At 34.4% G+C, this 7,549-nt stretch overlaps 1 pseudogene; it reads right to left on the minus strand.

Annotated features, from left to right (window-relative positions):
- Window positions 1-2,018: 2,018 nt before the first annotated feature.
- Window positions 2,019-3,031, minus strand: LOC149249544 (protein SINE1-like; annotated as a pseudogene).
- Window positions 3,032-7,549: the final 4,518 nt, after the last annotated feature.

A 7,549-nucleotide genomic window follows, 5' to 3' on the forward strand; every position in this document is an offset into this window, starting at 1 on the left:
TATGCCAAATCTCCCACGATGACCTGATTATGGACAAAATTTCATGTGTACAGAATTTCATGTGTCATTTTTTTAATATTTGACCCTAAAAATTATCCCTAAGAAACTAAAGTATGTGCACTTTTAGTTACATTTTATGACATTCAAATTCGATGCTTGAAGAAAAATTTATGATAATTTTCCCTAGATCACATGTTTGAGAAATAATTCTAGAGCATACAAAAACCGTAAATTCCTTAGATCATATCTCCGAAAATATAGCAAACCAAGATTGTAATTTTTCAAACAATGTTCATATGAATTTCGAATCCCCCTGGGAAAATTTTCACCTTCTGAAGCCTCACAGAAAAAATGTTATAGTGAAAATTCCAAAAAGACCTATTTTAAGCAGCAAAACCCTAGGATCCAAAGGTCTAATTCCAAATGTTATGTAACCATGTCACAAAAATAGAAGAAAATATAGATCAACGACTTGAAAATAATGCTATTCAAGGGGGCAACCTCATTTTACATTACATAAATGAAAAAATATTTGATTATTCAAATGACAATACCTCCTTGGTATATATAGGAGTACAAGGGGTCAAAATATAATTATGGCCTACATAACAATAATAATGTAAGGGCACAATAATAAAAATAGTGGGATTCAGGGGGCACAATAATGACAATATGGGGACTACACTAGTACTACAGGGACCTAACATTTTCCCAACATTTCTTTGAAGGGCATGTGTTGGCATGACATTTGGTAATCGTGGTTGTGGGTTATGATCCATGCAAGGATAACTAGAAAAAGTTTTTGACATAGATTTAGTTCTTTGTGTAGTTGTCGAGAAAAAAATTCCCTCTAGTAAGTTTTCCTCCTGAAAATTTCGATTAGAAGATTCATTAACCATGTTAGCAAACTTGTAAAGAAATTCCCCACATTCCAGGGAAACATTTTTTATCCCTTGCATTCTCTTCCTTAGTTTATAATAGTAGGATTGGAATTCAAGCCATCTGCTATAGTCAACTCTCTCTCGCTTGAAGTATCAAACTTTTTGTTCTCACATTGTTTGCTAGCATGCCCTTCTACACTTGAAGATTCATGGGAAGATTGTTGCTGCAAATTCCTAAGAATATTTGTTGGTGAAGTAAAAATATTTAAATCCTAAATTGTCATTGGGGACATTGACATCTGACCAATATAGGCTGCTTCCAAGGGAATGTATTAAGTGTTTCCACAAATACTGGAGGTCATAGGGGAATATTTAATATGACTTGATTCCTCTTCTCCAACTTGATTGTTAGGAAGAAAATATACACTTATCAAAAGGTATGGTTGGCCTCCAACTTCTTTTTGCAACTTGATTTTCATTGATAATGTTAAATTGCACGAATCATCTCAACTAATTATTTGTGATTCTTTTACACTTTCTTCTTGAATATGATGAGGATGAATATGCGTCCTAGTCATTTTGGATTCTATTTTTCTTCCATGGGTATCAGATTTTGCTACATTCATAGAGAGTATACCATATTTTAGAGAAACATCTACACCTCCATTCTCAAACTGCATTTATTTCTGCACATCATAGACGCTACAATATGCCACTCTGCGACACTCATTATGTGCATCAAACCTAACAGATAGAGAAATAGGAGAAGCATAGGAAACCAACGAAAGAGTATAGGAGACAACTAATGATTCTTGTGACCCAAACTATGGAGTTCTGGAGGAAAAACATGAAAATATATCTCACCCTAAAGGCTTCTTCTTCTTGGGGATTTCTGGTTGGGAGACAACTCCATGCAATGAAACCTTTCTTCATTGAAAGAGATGATATTTGTTAAACCTTTCTCTAAATATACTTTCTCATAGTTCAAAGTGCTTCTACAGTCGCATCCCTAGTAGATGGCTCCCTGTCCAAATGACACCTCTCTAAATTATAAACTAAATTAGGAATTTCAAAGCTTATAATTTGAGTATCCATAGATTTCAATGAACTATTGATCATGTCGACAACAATTTCTCTTCAACATTGGTTCCCATTAGCAACTCCATATTTTAATATCTCTTCCCCTACTTTAATCAAATACCTCCCATATGCTTCAAGAATCTGATAGTTCAATTTAGCAAGAGAACAAACTAGACTCATGTGGGAAACATTTTTTTATTTTTTATTTTTTATTTTTTATTTTATTTTTTTAATTTTTAATTTTTAATTTTTAATTTTTATTTTTTTATTATTTATTTTTTTATTTTTTATTTTTTTTGTTTTTGTTTTTTTATTTATTTATTTATTTTATTTTTTATTTTTATTTTTATTTTTATTTTTTATTTATTTTTTATTTATTTATTTATTTATTATTATTATTATTATTATTATTATTTTATTTATTATTATTATTATTATTTTATTTTATTTTTATTTATTTATTTATTATTATTTTTATTTATTTATTTTTATTTATTTTTTTTTTTTCCAGTTTCTCTTCCTATGCACTTGTTAATCTTAGGAAAACCTCATTAATGATATCTACTAAAGAAAATTTCCAACTATAGGAGTCTATAAGGGCTTGTAAAAATAATGTTTCACCTGCAATTGATGGCTCCATTGTTCCTATTAGTACATCAAGAAAGGGTGTACATAGGTCTCTTATAACACCTTCTTATTGGGCCTCCATGTTGAAAGTATTGATGGCATATCTAGCTATGTCTGCAACAACTCTTCCACAAGCTTGTTGCAAAGGAAATGACCCTTCACTTGAAGACAGAGTCTTCACAATAGTTGTCATAAATTTTCTTGTATGGGGAATGATGATTTTCTCCACGCACTTTGGCAAGTACTTCATAGAGAGATATTACATACTTGTGAGAAGCCTTGTTCCGTTCTTTAGAGTTTGAGACTTCATCTAAGAATACAGGTATTTTCCCTGTGTCCAAAACCTATACATAAATTTTCATTGCATTCATGCTATTTGTCTCCTGCCTTCTATATATATTGGCAAGTTCTTGTTTTACAAAGGGGCTCAATGCTTTCCCCATTGAAGCCAACTGAATAAATGCTAGAGAAAATTCAAAAATATCTAGAAAAACTTTTGTATTTCAGAAACTATGTATTGAAGTTATGCCAATAGATTATTTGACTTCTTATTTTCTTCATCCAAGCATCTCATGCTTTGAAATTATTTTGCATGTCCTTGAGTGTTTCATTGGTTTCATATTTATTTTGCCTTTGATGACATGTGATGCAATGATATTGGGTAGCCTGGTACAATGGGTTGCACTATAGTGCACAAATGACAAATATACAAGGAAAGCTTTTGTGATGCGATGAGGGGAGATTATAATGTGTCACATCAAATTCCTTATTGCAAAATAAACAAGTATTATGTGTCATTGCACAAGGATAGTAAATTGGTTATGAAAGATAGATGTGATGTGCCTAGGGAGAGAAATTATGATGTGATGTGGCGCATCACAAACCCTTAGCGCATGGAGCTCAATCATTCATAGACCTAGACTCAGAAAATGAGTTTGTATCTGATTCTCCATTAATCTTTCCCTCTTCACAAATAACTTTCGAATATGGCGGCGTGGATATATCACCTCTCATACTCTTCACTTCTAGCTCAAGGCGATAGTTGGCTTATTTATTATTTATAGTGGCATCCTCTAAAGACCTCACATCTCCTTGAATTTGAACATTAAGATACATCATATGATCATATCGACTTGAAACCCATTAGCATTGTGTACATTTCACGTGGGATTGAAGATGCCCCCCAAAAATATAATATATAAGTGTGGTTCCATAACTATCATGATCTATTTCCTTGTCTACTCCAACTTCATCAAGACAAATAGATTGCACTGAATAAATTTCAACACCAATGAACTCATGAGCATCTTCTTTCCTTCCATATATAATATTTTCACTCATTTTGGGGATACAAGAGAGTAATCCTAATGGTGAAAATGGTTCTTCAATTTGCTTGAATCTCACATAAAAATACCAATCATTCCTTCCACTTGTATCTGTATGCTTTGATTCTAAAAATTAAGTTACAACTGGCCTTGTATATGTGAGACACTGAAGCACAACATTTGCAAAGCTAGCTCCCACCATTGATAAGCCCACATGGTGGCAGCCTTAGCTCATTCTAGTTGAAAATATTCAGGAATGTTTCATAGGGCAACAATATTTTAAGACTTCACCAATATGCCATTAGTACCTCCACTTGAGGCTGACAATGATACTCAATTTTCATAATATTTCTCCAAAGAATATTTTTTCTTACAAGTTCCAAACCCATTAGATGAATTGAAAGAATTATTTTTAGATTCCACAACATCAAGATCTCTAGTATTTTTGAAAGCTAGTTTGTGACCTTGATTTTAGTGCTTGGTTTGGAATTCCAATGAGTTGTTCCTCTTACTTCGACATATTTTCGTAAAGAGATGTTTGAATGGCCTTCATGTAGTAAACAAGTTCCCGACACAATTTCACAGGACCATGGTCATTGTCCTTTAAATATGAATTTAACAATTTAGGCACCTGATCAAACAAGTCACTTTCCCCTTTATGCTCCAAACAACATTTGTGAGACACAATATTTACACGCATATCAAGACCTAGAGAGATGAAATTTCATATATTGACTGGATTCAAATAAATATATTAATGTACTCTTTCTATTATTATTTACTGCTAGGCTCCATAGTGAGATAGACTTAACTCCTTGTCATGAAAATGGTTGATTCTGTTATCAGTTAGAATTTTCCTTAGAAGTTATCAGAAGAAGGAAGAAACCGAGGTAACTACAAACCAATCTTTTAAGTATAGTATCTAGCCAACCTATGACTCAGAGAGGGCTCTCTCTATATAATTTAGCTTTGTTTCTTATGGGATTTTAGGCTAGTTCTTAGTGTTCCTTAGGGTTTTGGTTTTGTTTTGAAGGTTGGGTGGTGGAATTCTTAGAACAGATGGATAGAGATGGGTCTTCAAGCCATTGGGCTATGGAGTCAACAAATGGATAGCACGACTGGATCAATTCATTAAGGGGAATGTTCATGAGGTAGGCTAGCAGAGCGAAATGCAAATCTTTAGGCCTAATGGGTGAAGTAATTCTAATCAGGGTGAAAGGGCACTCCAGAATCCTTAGACCGGGATTAGAATGGAGAACAAAGGATAATCATAAACAAAGGGCAATTAACAATCCTTTGATACTGATCACAAGAAATCACCTAAACTAAGGAGCAATCAAGAATTCCTTAACTTAGATTGTGAAGAAAACATATGATAATGCATAACAGTCAAGACATAGTGCATTTAACCAATTTCTGAAATATCATTCCATGTTATAACTTTAAGATTTTAGAGATACAAAAAGATTACGAAAAACTTGAAGGAAAACAACATTGAACATGAGAGAATACTTATTTGTATTTCACTTTACACAAGAATCCTGTAAAATGTCTGATCTTTATTCCTTGATCCAGTAAGCCAATCCAGTCATTGATACAATATAATTTCTTATTCGAGAGAAATAGTCTATAGAATTGTTTTGGAATCCACCCTACATACTTCCAATTGTGAAGTATTTATACAAAAACTTATTACAAAATATCTCAAAACAACTTGAGATTTATTCTAGGAAATACAAATATCTTCTAGCAAGATGATAGAGATACCTAATGAACTGTTTCTTGCTATCCCTTTAATTATTGTTGTTCTGGCCTTTATGGTTGAGATGCAGCCCTTTATGCTGGCTGATAGTTGTGGCATTTTCACGTTGGAGTCTTCTTTACTTTGATCTTTCATCTGATACTCTTTGACCCTACTACTCTTTGACCCTGTTGTGCTGTCTTTACCTGTTTCATCCTGTTGCCTTCATATTTACTGTGTGGTAACTTTTAGCTGTTAATTTATCACAGTAAGTCAGTCATAGTTTCCCACCATTGTGCATCTGGTAATTTCACATTTATCATCCTCCTATAAATCTCATCAACCTCAGTATACTTTGCAAAATTGGGCTTGGTGAGGAACAAATGTTTTACCTCATGCTCAAGGAAAAACAAGTTCTCAAATGTGTCATATAATACTTTGCCCGTTGGCAAGGCTTTAATGGATGAGGAACTGGCTTGATCCTTAGCCAATTTTCTAAGTCTATCCCCATAGTTCAACTGTGTCATGAGTTTGTCATTAATGACCATAGGACTGGGAAGACCTTTCTCCCTCAAAATATGAAATTTAGCCATGAACCTATCAATGGCTACCTGCATATTGTGGCACTTTTCTTCCAAATTAAGCATAAGGTTCCTTTTGGAAAGAACCTTCCTTATTTCTAAAATGGTGGCAGTTATGTCTTCAATGTTCAGCTCCTGTAGCTCATATCTATTTTTTCTATTGAGGAAATGGATGAGTCTATTTGCATCCTCAGGCTTATTTCCCAATTCCTCCTTCACTTTCTGGATAGCTTCCATAGCTATCTTCACTAGCTCTGTTTGCTAAAAAATAACTTGGATTGATGTCCAAATATCTTTGACAAAGTCAATGATATTGGCCCACAGCATCTCTTTGGTTTGTCCAAGTGGCTTCTCAAGTGTTAAATCCTTTTCTAGGATTCTAATCCTCTCACCCATTGTCTGGGCCCTTTGTGTTTCCTCTTTCTGCTTGAGTTGGGAAAGTTTGCAGTCAATTTCTAGACTTGCCACTTTTTCCTTTAGCTTTTTCATCTCGGTAGTCTGGATAGACATATCTTCCATGGCTTTCACAAGTTCTGCTGCTTTGTCCCCTGGTGCTCCTGCTGTTGTAGTAGATTCCATTGTTGTTGGCAAGGTTGTTGCAAGTGGAACTGTAGGTGCCAGTGATGCTGCCAGGGTAGAAGGAACTACTGTGGATACTGTGGGGATGACAGTTTTGGAAGTTGTGGCCAAGTTACTTTTCTTCGATTGAATTAAAGTGTCCAACTCCTTCTCTGTCACCTTGAGTTGATCATTCAGCTTCAAGACTAAGTCCATGAGTTCTTCATGTCTTTACTGGGCTTCTAGAACCTCTAATGTTTTTGGATGAAGTAGTTGGGGTATATTTAGCTGTTCTTTCAATGCAGTTATGTCATCATTCTTCTTTTTAAAAAGCTATTCTGCAGCTTTTATATCATTGGGATCGTGTCCTAATTCAATTACTAAGTCTTCTAAGGACTTGATCCTGGTGTCCTTGGCCTATGAGGAGGCCTTCTCTAACTAGAATTGAGCCGAGATATTGTTCAAATAGTTCTGTAGCTGGTGGGAAGCTATGGCCTTTCCAGTCAAAATGGAGTATATCATCTCCCCTGTTTGATTGTGTAGCTCAATTTGGTCTATGGGATGGATATCCCTTGCCAGCCCTTCAAAATCTATTTTTTTGAAATCTGAGGCTATTCTTGGCTGTTGAGTTGTAGGTTTCACAGAGGTCATCTGCAAGTTCCCCTCCTTAATGTCAAAGGATGACATTAGCCTTGTTTGACTGGTAGGGGTGAGTTTCAAGTATTGAGCGTAAGTTTGGGCTTTGAGCCTCTCATT

The sequence above is a fragment of the Pinus tabuliformis genome, chromosome 7, assembly GCF_031772625.1.
Source record: "Pinus tabuliformis cultivar Carrire ecotype Pingquan chromosome 7, CPIR1, whole genome shotgun sequence".
NCBI classification, from domain to species: Eukaryota; Viridiplantae; Streptophyta; class Pinopsida; order Pinales; family Pinaceae; genus Pinus; species Pinus tabuliformis.